The sequence below is a fragment of the Propithecus coquereli genome, unplaced genomic scaffold (assembly GCF_000956105.1).
Source record: "Propithecus coquereli isolate 6110/MARCELLA unplaced genomic scaffold, Pcoq_1.0 Scaffold93, whole genome shotgun sequence".
Taxonomy (NCBI): domain Eukaryota; kingdom Metazoa; phylum Chordata; class Mammalia; order Primates; family Indriidae; genus Propithecus; species Propithecus coquereli.
In genome coordinates, this window is record NW_012155618.1 from 144,705 (window position 1) to 162,857 (window position 18,153).

General features: G+C 38.1%; 1 pseudogene; it reads left to right on the forward strand.

The window, feature by feature from the left end:
• Nucleotides 1–7,611: 7,611 nt before the first annotated feature.
• On the forward strand, nucleotides 7,612–9,640 carry LOC105826854 (annotated as a pseudogene).
• The last annotated feature ends 8,513 nt before the right edge of the window (nucleotides 9,641–18,153 follow it).

An 18,153-nucleotide genomic window follows, 5' to 3' on the forward strand; every position in this document is an offset into this window, starting at 1 on the left:
ATTTGGCACAGTGTCAAGGCTATTCAAAGAACAGTATGTTTCCCCTCATTAAGTAAAATGACTGTATTGAAAAGTATATTTTTAAGACATCAAGTATCAAAAACCTCAAACAAATTATGTTAACACTTTCACAATGTGTAGTCAAACACCAAATAAACCAACAATAGACTCCAAAAATAAATCATCACTTGAATACGTTAGAACTTATGTGAAAAATGTCTAAATCATTTGAAACTCAAAAGATTAACTGTCAAAATACACTATAGTGGAATTTCATTTTGATACCAACAACGGAAAGCAAGATTTAATAGAGAAGCACCATGCTATACCAAGGGAGGCAGATCATGTTTATGAAGATAGAATTTAATTTGTGTTGTAATTTCAGTTAGGATAGAACCAGGTCTGAAATAGTGAAACTGTACTTTATCTGTTCTACTGGATTTGTGATGAACCTCAGGAAATCTGCTGCACTGGGTGAGGCAGCAGGCAGGAGACAGCATGGTACTGGGTATTTACAGGGTGCTAATCATCCCACAAACTTCCCTTGAAGTAGCTCTGAGAACTTGGATGGGTAGCTTTATTATTATGTGTGTCAGTGCCTCCATAGCACATTTCAAACAGCTCTGGGAGAGCTTCCCTCCCTGGATTCATATGCTAACTTGTTTTTAGGGTTTACAGAAAAACAGAAATAACTAAGAACCACAGGCTTTTAGAGTTGGAAGAAACCTGGCTCTTTGACATTTGACACAACACATTCTTAATTTTATGTCAAAACCATCTACATCTTTGGAAACAAGTCTGTAACCTGTAACTCTTTCCTTTACGTCTGGATGGTGATCTCTCAAGACGATAAAGCCGAAGCACAACCCCAGAGCTGTCACTCATAAAGCTTCTGGCTGTAGAAGCAGCCCTGACAGTCCTGAAGAGAGGCAGCCTTGCAGGAGGGATGACCAGGGTGGGCCATCTCAGGAAACCTGCATCTGACTGCACATCTTTATCGAGGTTGCAATCAATGATCAGGATCTCAGCAAAAATTATTAAATACTTACAGTTTTTATTGATATGATGTTTCTATAAACATTCAGGGAAAGCTGTTTATTTAATTAGTCTCCATATTACCCAATCTCCCTGTTCCTATCTCAGACCTCACCAAATAACCCACCACACTAGCCCCAGAGCAACCATTCTAAAATATAACCCATGTTATCTCCCTACCTAAAACCCTTCAGCAATTCCTTTGATCACACAAGGCTGTTGAGCATCCAGTCCTGTTTCGCTTTCCAGATTCATACTCATTTTCCACACCTTTCCCATCTCCTCTGGACTCCAGATTCACACGTGCATACACACACACACACACACACACACACACACACACACACACACACTAACCATCTAGCCATTCCCGGTGTGTCTTTGAGAAAAAGAATTACATACGCACAGGATTGGTAAAATGTGCACATGGCAAGTTCGAGAAGTTGGGGACGGCTTTGCTCTTAGAGTTTGATGCGGGGAGTGGTGAGACATCTGGCTGACAGTGTAAGTTAGGTTCCTTTTCTCAAAAACATGCTCCTCTCACTTCCCCATCCCATTCTCCCCTCCCTGGGCTAACTCATAATTATGGTTTAACATCAAAGTTACACATCCCTTATCCTCAGAAGCCTCACCTGAAGCCCCAGTGCTGGAACTGCTGCTTCCCCAATGTGCTTCCTGTATCTGAGCACGCAGTACATTCTATCACAGTAGAAGACAGGGGGGCCATCTCAGAAGGCCATTTGCTGTCTCGTATAAAATGCTACATGAAGAATTGATTCCAGGGATTCACCTTCTGGATAGCAGACATAAAAGAGGATGTAGCTCCCACAGGAGATTTGTATCGCTACCATTTAATCAAAGCAGATGAAGTGGAGAAATAGTCAAATGTTCCTCTTAACACACAAAACACATACAACCACCCATTCCCTCATTGCCTCAAGCGTGGTCAGAAAGAATGTAGACCTGGTCCATGAAGCACAGAAATCTTCTCCAAACCTGCAGAGGGTCAAAGAGAAGCTCCAAAGTATCCACAGCTGGAGAATTTAGCTCATCAATTAACTGTTTAGAAAGGGCAAATACCTGCTCTGAGCTAAACCATTATTCTCAATGTATCCACATCACAATACCAAGACAGTGCTGGAGGATTTGCAATTGTTGTCACCTTGGGATCAAAGGCTAGGTGTCAGCACTGCCACTATTGTGATCACCTGGGCCCTGATGCAGAAGATTCTTTCTTCAGGCTCAGGGGCAAGAGACTCAAATGTGTACAGTTCCTGGTCTCTTCATTGCTTCTCCAGCTGTCTCTCTTCAGAGTGTAAACATGCCCAGAAAATTGGACGCTCCCATTACAGGCTTCTTTGACTCCAACCCACAGCAAGAAATACATTTTTCATTTCCTATCTCCACCCAAGGCACACAAACACATATTTGTATAAATGAAACAAAAATTTCACAATACCTACTTTTTCACAGGCTCTTTTCTATTGTATTCTATTTTTCTCATTGTTCATCATACTTCAGCATATTGATTTCCCAGCCCCCTAATATGAATCTATACTCTCAAACACTGATATCTTATTTAGGGAAATAAAAGTACCTTATTTAAAACTATTAAGAGCATAATCTCCCAGTTCTTAATTATAGCAATTATCACATCACCATTCATTATTCATTAATTGAACAAATATTAATTGAGCCTCCATTATATGATAAAAAGTTTTCCACTTGATCAGTGCCTGTCTCTTCCTGTGCATCTCATTTTGTAATATCCCTCCACTGATATTAGTATCTAGGCACACTGAAGTACCTAAAGTTCTTTCCTACCTTTTGATATTCTGTTCAAAAGAATTGTGGGCTATCTCCCCAAATAAGTCAATTTGCACACTCATGCTTTCTGGACTTGGTTTCTATTTCTTTTGTGTGCCTTCAGTGACACATCTAGAATCAAATGGGGATTCCAACTCTGTATGTCCTCAGTACAGTGGCACATACTGACAAAAATTATGATCTACATAATGGTTCACATACCTGGCTCCTGAGGCAAGAACAAGGGCCACATCACTGACCCCATGCCCCCCACACATACCCACACAGTACTGCTCCACAGTACTCCACACTTCTCACCACAACTAATGTTAATTATTCTTATATTTTATCTCTATCTCCTCTTCTACAGCATAAGATCTATGAGTACAGAAATAGTATTGACAGCACTTATTCTCCCAGAATCTGGTGAAGTCAAAGCACAATAGGTTTTTAATCAATATCGATTGAATTAATTAAGCAATACTTGCCCACCACCAAAAAGATGCTGGTGACTTAGCTCCTACATACCAGTCCTGAACTAGCAGCATCTACTTGGTTGAAATTCTCTCCCACATTACCCTTCCTAAAATATCTTCCAAATTGTAAAGCACTCCCTGAATTGCCCTTCTTTTCACATTTTCCAAACCCTTCTCCAGGTTCCTTTCATCAACTTCCCTCACCTGGTAAACATTCTTCAATTTTAATTACATGCTTATTGTGGGTGAATCACAATTGAAGTAATTTTAGAAGGTGAGATATTTGCTAACTGTAGAGGAAAAAAGCCTAATGAAATTCAAATATCTTTCCTTGCTTATTATCCAAATTTACAGCTGTTTGCATAGCTCTACTTAATGAATATAGCTATTTTCATATCCAGCTGAATCCCAAATCTCTTTCTTGTTTCTGTTTAAAACTGTCTATCCTCCCCCAGAAATCAGTGAATAATATTTTCTTTTTTTAAACTAGACTTGCCTAGAGCTTCTCTCATATTTGCTATGAAAAAAAATACGTTTGGGGAGTTCCTCAAAAAGTAGTAGAAAGTATGAAAAACAGGAAGGGGAAGAAGGGTGGGCAAGGGGAGCATGGGGGAAGAGGTGGGGAGAAAGAGAGAGATGTTTTCCATAGGCTGAAGAATCTTTCACAGCTGATTTAAGTCAACTTACGTAGATACTACTCAGAATGAGCCTGACACAGATTGGTTCAGTGTCTGTCAAAGCCCTGATAATTTTACTGTATGATTTGAAACAAACTATATAAAAATATGGTGAAATTAACCTTCCAGCCATTTCATGTATTTTTCAACCTAAACTGATTTCTTTTCTTCCACTTACTGTAAGTCATGACAAATTTAACTGCTTGTATAAAAATAATATTTATAGAATATTATACATGTGCATCCAAATTTTTTTGCATGCTTGTGTACAATAGTGGAGATAAGTTACTTAAGATTAAAGGTCTATATTCTAATGATTTCAATAATTTTCCCAATCTCCATGTTGAATCTGGAGCACATACACAAGACAGAACTGTAAGTCTGTAATCATCATAGGACTTTTCCTATCAAATTCATGCAAATGCCAGGCTTATGTTATTTGAGAATGATATTTTCATTAGCATTTACTTGGAAGGAAAGGAATGGATGGAGTGGGATGCAAGAGACTCTTAGAAGACTCTTAGAGACTCTATATCACAACAAGGCCCAACACGAGTCTGGTTCACTGTTTCTTTCCCAAAGCACTGGTTAAAATTCTACATGGACTACATATATTTGTAGGTGCATATGTTTGTGTCTGTACAGATAACCCTGGCAAGCCTCCCAGGAAATGCAGTAGTCACAAATGCGTGAGAAATAGATGAGCACAAATTCCTTCCCACCATCAGAAAATGTCAAGTACACGCGCAAGGTTCAAAGCAGACTCTGTATATAGAATAGCTAACATGCCATTATTAGCTCTAAAACAACAAAAGGCTTTTCATTGTAACAGCAACAACAAAAATACTGACAGACTATGATTTACAAACATATATCTCCTATAATCACCTCCTAAAAGGCTTATTTATTTCAAAACAATAAAAATCTATTAAGATAATTTTACAATAATATTTATTGAACTCTAGTGTTAGTCTTAGCTCTTAGTCATCTGTTGGTGAGTTGTAGAGTTAACAAGCAGTTAAAAAGAGATGCTATTCTAAGAAAGGATAATGCCTCCTTTAACATTAGTTTTCTGCTATTATTCAAGGCAACGTTGCATTTCAGTTTCATACAGGAATGGGAGTGGGTGGAGCAACCCCTACAGACTGGCCACTAAAAAATCTCCATTATGGTTCTCCTCCCACCTTCACCCCACCCTTCTCTCTGTGTCTGGGAGGTGGGAAAGCAAGGACTTCAAGGCCCAAGGGAATGGCTAAGCCATAACATAGAAAGTTTTCTAGCATCTGAGACACCCTGATGAACAGCTATTCAAACAGAAATGTCTGTGTTGAACTCTGCCTGAATTGAAATGAACTGAAATGAGGAGTGTGTTGTGGGGGGGTGGAGCGTAGGGGGAGGGCAGGTCATTAAGTATTTAGCTTTCCATAACCTAATACACCAGTTGCAAAATAATGCTTTCTTATTCTTATTTAGATGAATGTTTTGTTGGCTAAGCAGGATATTAAAAGTTTAAATTATGAAACATCCATTTTTTTTCATAATTTAAAGGATCATTAAATAAATTCTTTCTCTTTCTTTTAAGATTTGTTACTTTATTCCAAGAGGTCAGTATCTTTATCTGCTTGTTGTTTGCACAGTTTAATGCATCCAGCTTAGAAGGATTGAAAACTTTCAGCACCAAAAAAAGGGAAGAATATACAGGGGGATTTTATAAACAAAACAGGAAATTTAGGAAAATGAAAGAAACTCTGGCCACTGGGTCACTACATATTTCTTAAAGGTTGAAGTAGAGTCAGTCTTCAAATTCATATTCAACATTGGTGAAGATCAGAAAGGATTAAAAAAGACTTTACCATTCTTAAGTCTTTTTTTTTTTTAAACCAATGTACATACATTATGCAAATATCCTCAGGTTTTGCCTAATGTCCTTTTTAGTTCCAGGATCCCATTCAGGATAACACATTACATTTAGTTTTCACCTCTCCTTGGGCTCCTGCAGGCTCTGACAGTTTCTCAGACTGTTCTTGTTTTTGATGACCTTGACAGTTTTGAGAAATAGTGGTCAGGTGTTTTGTAAAACGCCACTCATGTAAGATTTTCCTGATATTTGCTCATGATTAGATTGGGGCTGTAAGTTTTTGAGAAGAAGATCATGGATGCGAAGTGCCATTCTCATTATCACATAAACTATCAACATGATTTATCAATATTGCTATTAAATTTGATCACCTGGATGAAGTAGGCTTTGGCAGCCGTTTTCACTGTAAAGTTACTCCCCTTCCTCATGTTTTGTATTTCTGGTTCAAACCTAGAATCAACCATTTCTCCAAGGAGCCCTAATTCCTTTTTTTTTGGAAAATGGTATTAGAAACCAAGTTCTGGAGGCTATACGTGCTCATTGCTTCTAGATCCTCTCAGCTAACACAAAACAAAAAAATGTGTGTAATTTACATATACATACACATATGTATACATGTTTGTATATGTAACCACTTATATCTGTATTAAGCTAAACATGATTTTATACTGACTTTAATCCATTATGCTACATGGTTAAAGAATGAAGCATAACACGTTTTATGCAAATGGGAAAAACCTACTCTTTTCCTAAACACATTCATCATCTCACAGGAAGACATCACAATGGCACTTTTACCCACAAATATAAGAAACATAATGCAGTCACTGAATGTCATCACAGTGTTGGGTACCATATTCATTAATCCAACAAAAGGAGGCTATAGGGATGGAGCTTTCCACATGCACTCCTGAAAAGCCTGCAGATTAGTTCTATTTGTCATCCACTGCTGATCAACTGACCTGCCTGCTGCTGCACAATGTCATGTGCACAAAGGTTAATTTTTAACGCTCTACTCAACTTTTTGTAACCCGGATTTTGATATTGTCTAAGTCTGACTCCCACCCTGATGCCCTCAACTTGCCCCCATGTGAGTGCATGCATCCATTGTCCATGTTCCATGGGCACCAAAAACTGTAGACACTAACCTTCAGATTACTTCAAATTGATTTTGCCAGTGGTTTACCCTACGTTCCTTGAGGATAAAAAAGAACGTCTTTCAGGTTCTCATCTCTTTGCTACAATGTGAGTCCTGACTCAGGGTTCTTCGAAATCAGCCTGTGTCTGTCCCATATGATATTACTGGGCATGTCTTTCTGTTCATGTACCTTGTTAGGAAGACATTGGGCACTGACACGAATAATGCCTATGTCCTTACCCCTAAGTGAGCTATATTCCACTGGGTGTGACAGGCACATAAGTGCATGAGTCACGAAAGGTTTCATGCATAAGGTGACACTTCCACTATGTTGAAAGGAATGTAGGAATCTCCCAGATGAAGAGTGAGCAGGACAAGGATATTCTAAAGAGCAAAGAGCACTCTAAAAAATATAGAAGCAGCAGTAAGCACAGTGTTTTGTGTTTCGTGTGTAAGGAGAGCAAGACAGATGTTAAGCGCTGTGTCGTAACTCAGTGTGGAAAATTTTACCACGAGGCGTGTGTGAGGAAATTCCCTCTGACGGTGTTTGAGAGCCAAGGCTTCCGCTGCCCCCTGCACAGCTGTGTGAGCTGCCATGCTTCAAACTCTGCGAATCCAAGGCCATCAAAAGGTAAAATGATGCAGTGTGTCCCCTGCCCTGTTGCGTATCACGGAGGAGACGCTTGTCTGGCAGCAGGATGCTCGGTGATTGCTTCCAACAGCATCATTTGCATGGCCACTTCACTGCTCGGAAGGGGAAGAGGCACCATGCCCACGTCAATGTGAGCCGGTGCTCCATGTGCTCCAAAGGGGGGAGGCTTCTGTGCTGTGAGTCCTGCCCAGCGGCCTTCCACCCGGACTGCCTGAACATCAAGATGCCCGACGGCAGCTGGTTCTGCAATGACTGCAAGGCTGGGAAGAAACTACACTTCCAAGATATTATTTGGGTCAAACTTGGGAACTACAGATGGTGGCCGGCAGAAGTTTGCCATCCAAAAAATGTTCCCCCAAATATTCAGAAAATGAAGCACAAGATTGGAGAATTCTCTGTGTTTTTCTTTGGGTCTAAAGATTATTATTGGACGCATCAGGCTCGAGTGTTCCCACACATGGAGGGGGACCAGGATAGGCGCTACCAGGGGGTCAGAGGGATCGGAACAGTCTCCAAAAACGCTCTGCAAGAAGCTGAAGCTTGTTTTTGTGAAATTAAACTTCAAAGGGAAGCCAGAGAAACACAGGAGAGTGAGCACAAGCCCCCACCGTACAAGCACATAAAGGTGAATAAACCTTATGGGAAAGTCTAAATCTATACTGCTGATATTTCTGAAATCTCGAAATGCAACTGTAAGCCCACAGATGAGAATTCTTGTGGCTTTGATTCAGAGTGTTTGAACAGGATGCTGATGTTCAAGTGCCACCCACAGGTGTGTCCTGCAGGAGAGTAGTGCCAGCACCAGTGTTTCACCAAGCGCCAGTAACCAGAGACCAAGATCATCAAGACCAATGGCAAAGGGTGGGGCCTGGTCGCCAAGAGGGACATCAGAAAGGGGGAATTTGTTAATGAGTATGTTGAGGAGGTGATTGATGAAGAGGAGTGTATGGCAAGAATCAAGTTTGCACATGACAACGACATTACGCACTTCTACATGCTTACTATAGACAAGGACCGTATAATTGATGCTGGCCCCAAAGGAAACTATTCTCGGTTTATGAACCACAGCTGCCAGCCCAACTGTGAGACTCTCAAGTGGACAGTGAACGAGGATACTCGAGTGGGCCTGTTTGCCGTGTGCGACATTCCTGCAGGGACGGAGTAGATTTTTAATTACAACCTCGATTGTTTGGGCAATGAAAAAACGGTCTGTTGGTGCGGAGCCTCTAATTGTAGTGGATTCCTCGGGGATAGACCAAAGACCTCAACGTCCCTTTCTTCAGAGGAAAAGGGCAGAAAGACCAAGAAGAAAACCAGGCGGCGCAGAGCAAAAGGGGAAGGGAAGAGGCAGTCCGAGGACGAGTGCTTGCGCTGTGGCGATGGTGGCCAGCTGGTGCTGTGCAACTGCAAGTTCTGCACCAAGGCCTACCACCTGTCCTGCCTGGGCCTGGGCAAGCGGCCCTTCGGGAAGTGGGAGTGTCCTTGGCATCATTGTGATGTGTGTGGCAAACCTTCAACTTCATTCTGCCACCTTTGCCCCAATTCATTTTGTCCCACCAAGATGGGACAGCCTTCAGCTCTACCAAGGATGGGCAGTCCTACTGCTGTGAGCATGCCTTGGGGCCAGAATCAGTCAGAAGTGCCAAGACTGAGAAACCCTTTCCAGAACCAGTGAAATCAAAGGGAAAGAGGAAGAAAAGGAGGTGTTGGTGGAGGGTCACAGAAGGCAAACAGCATCAGGTGGCAGCTTGGCCAGATCCAGGGGCGGTGTGGGGCAGCCAGCCCTGCCTGCAGGGAGAGGGCGAGCATGGGACTGGCCCAGAGGACCCAGCTCACAGCAGCCAGGGCAGATGCATAGGCCTCCTCGGGAGGGAGCGCCTGCCCACCACTGAGCCATCCTCAGCAGCGTCCGCTGCGTCTGCACTGATGACCGTCAGAGTACAGCTCGGCAGTCCAGGACAAACCAGCCTTCCTATACAGCATTACAGCAACATTTGAATTTCTAAGAATGTCAAGGTTCCCTCCCACTCTATTTTTTTAGGTTAAAGTTATGATTGAAAGTTAACTGGTATATGAAATGTTTTTATCTCGTCTGAAGTGTATAGAATAGTATTTTTTCTAAAGCAAAAAAAAAAAAAAAAAGCACTGGAAGGAGGTTGGGAGTGGGACCCACATGGTAATATAGAAGAAAAGGCAGTTGGAGAACTCATGGGGGCTAGGATGAATGGGCTTCCTGGACGGTGATCAGAAGTTTGGAAATTATTCTTGGGTGATGGGAAGCTACTAAAGAATATTAAGCCAATAGTGACATGAACAGATTTTCTACAAATCCTGACTACAAACATTTTGTTGCTGTGGCTGTAGCCTCACAGACCATGACAAAGTCAACTCAGAACCTAACACACTCAAAATACTTTTTGGCTTTAGAGGAAAAAAAAAAAAATCACACAATATAGCACCTTAGTCACATTCCTGAGTGCAGAATGTTGTAATTTAAGTAGAAAATAAAAAAGCTTTAAAAATATGAACATCAAATGAGTCAGTTAAAAAAAAAAAAGAAAAAGAAAATCTTAAGTTCTTTTCTTTGTAAGCAGATCTATCTGGAATGAGGAAAATGTTAAAGTCTGGATTTAAGTGCAATATTGCTGTGTAAATTGGCTTTCACATGACATGCATCTACTTTGTGAGATTGTGAGACGAGAATCTGTCTGAGCCACTTAATATGAGCAGAGCGTCAATGGCAGTAGGGGTATTTTTCAGGACACATGTATTGAAATATGATGCCATATCCAAATACTTTCGTAACGACAACCATTCACCCACAATATTAAGTAGCTTCAAATAAGGTATTTTTGAAATCTTGAGATTCAAATCTTGTGTCAAAACAGCTCGAGGTATAAAGTGAAAGTCATCATTTGGAAAATAGAAAAGAGATAAAATTAGAAATCTGCAATAAATAATGTCAGCAGGGCCCACTGCAGCCAAGGTTAAACAACCGGTTCTTTAGAAATTATTAAAGCAGTGTAATCTGATGTGGAGCTAGCATTGCTACTGTAGGCACAACCTTGGACAGATGGAGCTAACACTCAATTATCATTCTTGCTGGAGGATCTGGCCAATACAGTGCCGCTCTTTTTTTGTTGTTGTTGTTCTTTTGCCATCACTGCATAAGTAAAGAATAGGCTCATTCGCTTCAAAACTGATAGTGAATGGTGGCCACCACTATTAATCAGGTAGTCACACCCACATGTTTATGTGCACATCCCTTCTCTCCAATAGCCTGGCCTGTGACTGAGGCACTTGGAAACCTTTATAGTGTCTAACACAGAGACGGGGCCCTCTATGCACTCCTGCCCCATTTTATCTTAATTTTCTGATTAGTACTTTTGGATTCCAGAATTAAGAAATGAATACAGATAGATGTTTTGGAGACATGGGGAAGAAAAACAACCCTGGGATATTAGGGATACACTCAGGGACTGTGAGTTACAGAACTTATATTCAAGAACTCCTAAGAGAGTTTAAGAGGCTTATCTCAGGCATTTTTTTAAATTTTTCTTCTCATCAGCACATTAAACCTCCCCTTGACAAAGGAATTAAATTCTAATACCTCAAAATTAACCCCAAACCAGCAACCTAGGAGCTAGTTCTGAACATTGGGCCAAATGGAGGCAACCTTATAACTATCAGAGAAACAGAAGTGCTTGCAAGGAGAAGAAACAGGAAACAAATAAAAGGAAAGGAAGGAAAAGAAAGAAAGGCAAAATGAAACTGCAAACAAATATATTCAAGGATGCTGGGGAAATTCACCTCTAAGGAAATTCAAACAAAATAGGATCTTCTGAAAGAGATTTTAAAACAAGCACATGGCAGACTTTGATGGTTGCTGCCCAAAGAACACAAGCCTTCCTTCATGCCCCAGTGGGCACATGGCTCAAGGCTTAAGGCTTAACCAACCCATTGCTGCTTGCCAATCGCTGGTCTAGGGGTGAGGGGTGTGTGTGTGTGTATGTGTGTGTGTAGGTGTGGGTGTGTGTGTGGGGGGGCGTACACATGACTCGGCTCTGATGAAAGGGATGTGAGAGGGAATTTTTGGAGCCTAATTGGAGAGATTTTCCTCTCTGATTGAGAGACAAAATCCTTTCTGACTATTTCCTCCTTAGTTACTGCTTTGAACACAACACTCATATTAGGACAGGTAAGAAGTTGAGACAGGCATTTTGTGACCTATAAGAGGAAAATTCACCAACACTCTAAAGTGGAGAGAGAAAGGACAAGAGGAGGCTGGGCACCTGATGGCCTCATGGAGCCCCAGTCCTGGCCTACTTTCCTACAGGCTTCTCATTAGTGAACAGTAAAAGCCTCATGATTTTACCACCATTGGTCAAATCCTCTGTTATTTGTAAATGCATCAGAACTTAGTATATGTGTAAAATCCTCAGAAATATAAAGGAAGAAATAATATCCGTAAAGCAAAAATAATGAGTTATATAACAAAATAGTAACTATAAATCAAATACAGCTGTATGTTAAACAGAAACAAATAGAAATCTGAAAATGAAAAATGTAGTCATTAACAAAGTAGACTGGATAACTAACAAACCAGAAAGTTCTGCATTGAAAGAATGTGTGGTGAAATTGGTCTAAGCAATAGCATAGAAAGATCAATCTATAGAAGACAAGGAAGAGAAGTTAAAAGACAGTAAGTAGTCCCAACATATGCCTAACAGGAATTGCAAAAACAAAAGAAGGACGAAATATTGGTGAGGCACTTTCTGAAGAGGTAACAGCTGACAATTTTAGTGAATTAATAGACAATATGAGAACTGAAAATATTTTCACTCCTAGGCAGAGGATGTGGGAAAAGCAAAATATCAAAGATAAAAGGAAAATACTAAATATTATTGGGGATAGGCAAGAAGGGGAAAGGACAAATGCCAAAAGACAAAAACCATTACAAATTGTATAGGGGAAATCATCCCATCAACCTAGAATCCTATTAGTACGTTAAATTCTCAATCATGGACAAACATGGCCTTTTCAGAAATATAAAGATACTCAGTGAAATATCTTTCAAATGAGAAGAAAAGTGAACCAAAAAGGAGACTTGGAATGCAAGAAGCAATGAAAGGAAGGCAGGTATGATTAGGTGGATCAGTAGGTAATGAGTGGATGGGTTTTAGGGAAGGAGGGTGGCAAAACATTTTACAATGGTAATTCTATCTTTTTTATAGTACCTGTAATTGTTTTTATTTATTAAAAAGTTCTAATTTGTTTTTAAATTGAAATGGTAATATATGCTCACTGTAACAAGCTTGAAAACTAAAAAATAACCAAGACCGCCATTCTTTAAATTTCACTTCCATAAATAGTGTTAGCATTCTGTTGTATGTCCTTCCAGACTTAGATCTCTTGATACAATCATATACGCATAATAATTTGGGGATGGAAAGGTGTTCCTAAATATTCATACTGTGTATATTGTTTTGCTACTTTTTAAAAAATCTAACAATATGTTGAGAATTATTTACAAGCCAATAATACAGTTCTATTTTATTACTCTTAATTCATGTATGCATAGCCTTGTCCTATAAAGGACCAGATAGTAAACATTTTGGCTTTGAGAGACATAGGATCTCTGCTTCAATATCTCAATGCTAGTGTTGTAGTCTGAAAGACGCCACAGAAAACACATCTCTTTCTATTAGCTCTCTTCTTTGCCTCCCTGCTCCTCACAGCACAGGCATGGAAAGGCACGGAGCTACCGGGAAGTTGGGTTGGGGATATGTTTAGTTTGGGTGTCATAGGATATTTGTACATGGTTCATAGTCACCTGTGCATATCACTGAGTTACTGCTAGACAACCCCCCTACGAACAAACACACACACACACACACACACACACACACACACACACATTCACATACTTCATGGTGTAGAAATGGCTTCCAGCAAATCTCACCTGGTGCTGTGGAAGGAAGGTGTGTGGCCAGAGATCTAATAGTGATAGGAACATGCCTTACAGAGGCACATGTACATAGCAGAGAAGAAACAAAGTTTGAAATGTATAAGGCCAGAACTTAGTCTGAAGAAAATTCCTCTAAATATAAGATATACAAAACCATGCACAGAGAAATAGTTTTTATTGCCCCCTACTCAAAACAGTTCTCTCCTGTTAGGAATACACGTTCTAACACAGCTCATATAATTAAAACTGCATTGTATTTTCTATTACACTTGTGAAAGAAATGAAATATTTTTAAAACCTCAGGTATTCCACTGTAAATGAAATTTTGGAATACTCCAATAAAGTGAGAGAGCCATTATGGACTCTTAATTTGTTTGTGTAAAAAGGTTAATATTTTGAGTCACTTTTAAATGAATTTTTTTACAAACTGAAATTTTAGGAGAAAATTTAATAGATACAAAACATTAATAAATATGAGTAATGAAATCGAGTAAAAAGAAATTATTCTGACATTTAGAAATAAATTATATTAAATTTGTTTTCAGATCACACTAAATGCTGAATTTAAGAAAAAAATATTATCTAAATAAAAGTAATTAATAGGCACCTTGATTATTTAGTGATCTAATTAAAAAAGACTGAATTACATGAACATGCTGGAAAAAAAATTAAATTTCTTGCTGATTTTACACAAAATGTTAACAGCAACAAATATAACGGAAAATGCTAAATATGCTTTCTCATCAACTACGCTGGTTAGTGAGTGTCATAAATTTAAAGTATTTAGGGCTAGTCATTGCTCAGTAAACCTTGAAATTCCCTAAAATCTAACAGCTTATACATCAGAGAAATTTGATAGAAGTTTGCCTAAATTTGAAAACGATCTCATAAATTTACACACATCATTAATAATAAGTTGTTACGCTAAAAGATACTTTTCTAAACTGGTAATAATTAAATGCACACACATACATTTCAATCAACCGCATTAGAGGAAAGACTGAATTGTCATTGTATCTTTTCTATAGAAAATATTATAAAATTTTGCACATGAAAAGGTGATCAAAGGATATGCATCAAAAAAATAGGGAAAAAAGTATAATAGTGATGTTAGGTGCTTAATAAGAATATTATTTAATTTTCTGAATATTGTGACATTATGGTATTTAACAGCTTTTAAAATTTATATTTGGACTGGGAACAGTGGCTCACACCTGTAATCCTAGCATTCTGGGAGGCCAAGGCAGGAAAATTGCTTGAGGTCGGGAGTTCAAGCCCAGCCTGAGCAAGAGCCAGACTCCATCTCTACTAAAAATAGAAAAATTAGCTGGGCATCATGCCATGCAACTGTACTCCCAGCTACTCGGGAAGCTGAGGTAGGAGGATCGCTTGAGCCTAGGAGTTTGAGGTTGCTCTGAGCTAGGCTGACATCATGCACTCTATTCAGGGCAACAGAGTGAGACTCTGTCTCAAAAATAATAAATAAATAAAATAAAATAAAATTTATATTTTGGCATGACTTTTTATCATTCTAAATAAGTATTGACATTTTTATCTATTTTAATATTCATAATTCTTTTTCCTTTTCTTAAAGAAAGACCCAAATTAAGTATTTTAAGTATTTTTCTAAGCCCCACAAAACCTGTATCTTTCTCTGATTATAACTATTTATCTCCTAGGACATTCTTGCAAGTATTTAAACAAGACTTTAATATCTCTAGATCAAGGACTTTTGATGACATGTCAGAATAATAACTACACATAACATAATCCAAAGTGGTTTTTAGTCAGGTCAATTCATAAACACACAAAAATACCTTTGAGATTCATAGTTATTTTCTTATTTTCAACACTGGTTATCCTTACATTGCAACTAAGCAAAAATATATGATATTACACATAAAAGAGAAGTAGAGAAGACATTGTTTTTAATGTTCAGTTCACTTTCTAATTAACTTTTTAATGTTCTATATCCACCATCATTTTCACAATTACGGAAGTCTGTATTTCATTTACAATCTCTGTGCATTATCTCTTTGTCCAGATCTTCTGGAAGAAAACCCTGACCTCCTGATACAATATTTCTTCATATATTGAATTTAGTTTCTCACTATTTTGTTCATAATATTTTCATAAAGTTTATAGTAAATGGAATTCTCTATTCTGTATTTCCTATAAAAATGAAAAAATATGAATAGGCTAAAACTGGTATTTAGCATATAACTAGCTACCAACTCACCTCTTTTACGGTAAAATGTGATATTTTATGAAGCTCAGTATATTTTAAAAAGAATATCTCAATTTGATAAATGCTAGAGCTATAAAACCAAGTTGCTGATTAGCAGCAGTACAGGCTAGTGTTCAGATTGCAGGCTGTAGAATCTGACTGACTGTTCTTGTTTGAATCCAGATACTGGCTTGCTGACCCAGGGCAGTTATTTACCCTGACCATATTTCATTGCCCAACTATAAAACAAAGATAACAATAGAGCCAACGCCATGAGATGGTTGCAGACATCAAATTAGATAATCCATGTATACTGCTTTAAAAAGATTATGGTACATAGTAAACTCTAAATAAATGTTAATTATAGTATTATTATTATTATTAGTCATAATCTCTCTCTACCATCTGGTCTTTAATTGTTATCTAAACTATTTGAAGTAAAAAGCTGCACACAGGATCCATTACCTGAAAGACAGAGAAGCAAACACAGGAAGTCTGTTTTGAACACAGCGGATCCGCCTGAATCATTGTTATTTTATTATTATTATTATTTTACATCAAGAATTACAGGCTTTTGTCTACAGGTAGTAAATGTCCATCTAAAATTTGTAGCTGTCTCTTCCTAATTAATAACAAAAAAAGTGTGATGCCCCAAATAAAGAATAAATAAATCCGCATTCTGAAAATTTGGAATAGTCTAACTGAAAACAGCATGGTGATAACTTAACTGAGAAAATCTGTGAGTCTGATATGCCTTCCTGAGGGTTAAGCTTGACTACACATTTTAATTTTTACAAGGAGAGATGGCTCAGCATGTACATAAACAAACATTTTTTTGCTCTGAACATTAAACAGTGTTAACATGCTAATGGTGATGTTTTCATCTTGGCAAAATTGGGTGGCCAATTCAAACATTACCAAAAATGCTTACATAAAATATTTGTGAAGAAATCTATTGCAAGTCAACTCCTAAGCAAAAAAGAATATTATATCATAATGGCTTAAATAGGCAAAATCATGCCAAATTAATTTAAAATTCATCCTTGAAATACTAATAAATGCCACTGTAGTCCAATGAAATTTATTAATTTTTACAGAAGACTATTTCTTAAATGTGGATATTTTAAATACTTTCACCATGCTTACAAATTTACAAAAACAATACTGCAAAAAGCATATAAATAGATCTGTCATTTTCACAAATCCTTAACAAGAATATGACAATTAACTTCTCTGACTGAGAGATTTAAATTTTCATTTTTATGAATTGTAGATGTCAGACTTCTTTTTAAATGCTTTATAGCAAATGTAAGAAAGGAAAACCTAAACCACAATTTTCTATGGTAACAGTTAAAATAGGTAAGCCGGATGAGATTTTCTTAATATTTTCCAACTTTCATTTATTCTTTGCATTGCTAGGTTATTTTTCTACTGATATTAGACAAACTATTTTTTAAAAATCATGTCTCACAAATGCTTTCTTTCTTCTACGCTCTCATTCCCACTAACTTAAGCCAAGAAACAAGTACAAGTTAACATTCAATGTGCAATCCGCACTCATGCCAAAAGAACATTGTTTAAAAAGAGAGTATTGTGTTGTATTCTAATAGTGAATCACTGGTGCTAGAAAACATGGGTCGCCTTTACAAAAATGAGGCAAGATTTTATAAAGCAGGTGCTCATATGTTGGTTTGTTATTAAAATAGTCTGCCTAACAATAAAACATTCATACCCCTAACAAAAACAAAGCCAGGGATTTTGATTTAGAAACTGTTGTTCAAAACTATTTGAACAGCGTTTATTAAAATGCATTTATTAAAATTCAGCATTTACTAAAATTCAAGCAGCTTCCCCTTAGTTGACAGTAAAGTGAATATGAAATGCGTGCTACCTTGTATATCTTGGTGTGATTTGGATTATTCAAAAGGTATACTGAGGCAAAACAACCGTTTGGCCAGCTTCTGACACAGAATATTGCATTCAGGATTCATTTGTTCTACCACTGCTGTCTAGGAATCCATAAACATATTTTTCGAAATAATCAAACAGTTGCTAAGCTCACAACATCTGCACAGTGAAAAATGTGCTGAACTGCAAAGCATTCCAAAATGACATTTAGTGCACTGTAGGTGAAAACTTTACAGATTCTGCAGGGTTCTAGTAGCTTAGTTAAACTTTGGTGTCTACAGGAGACCTGCTAGATGGGAATGCGGTAACAGAGAAGTGACACTGAAAACAACAGCCATCCCATTTCAATATACTGATGGTTAATCCATTCATTCAATTTGTAATGACAAAAATCTGTAATAACCAAGT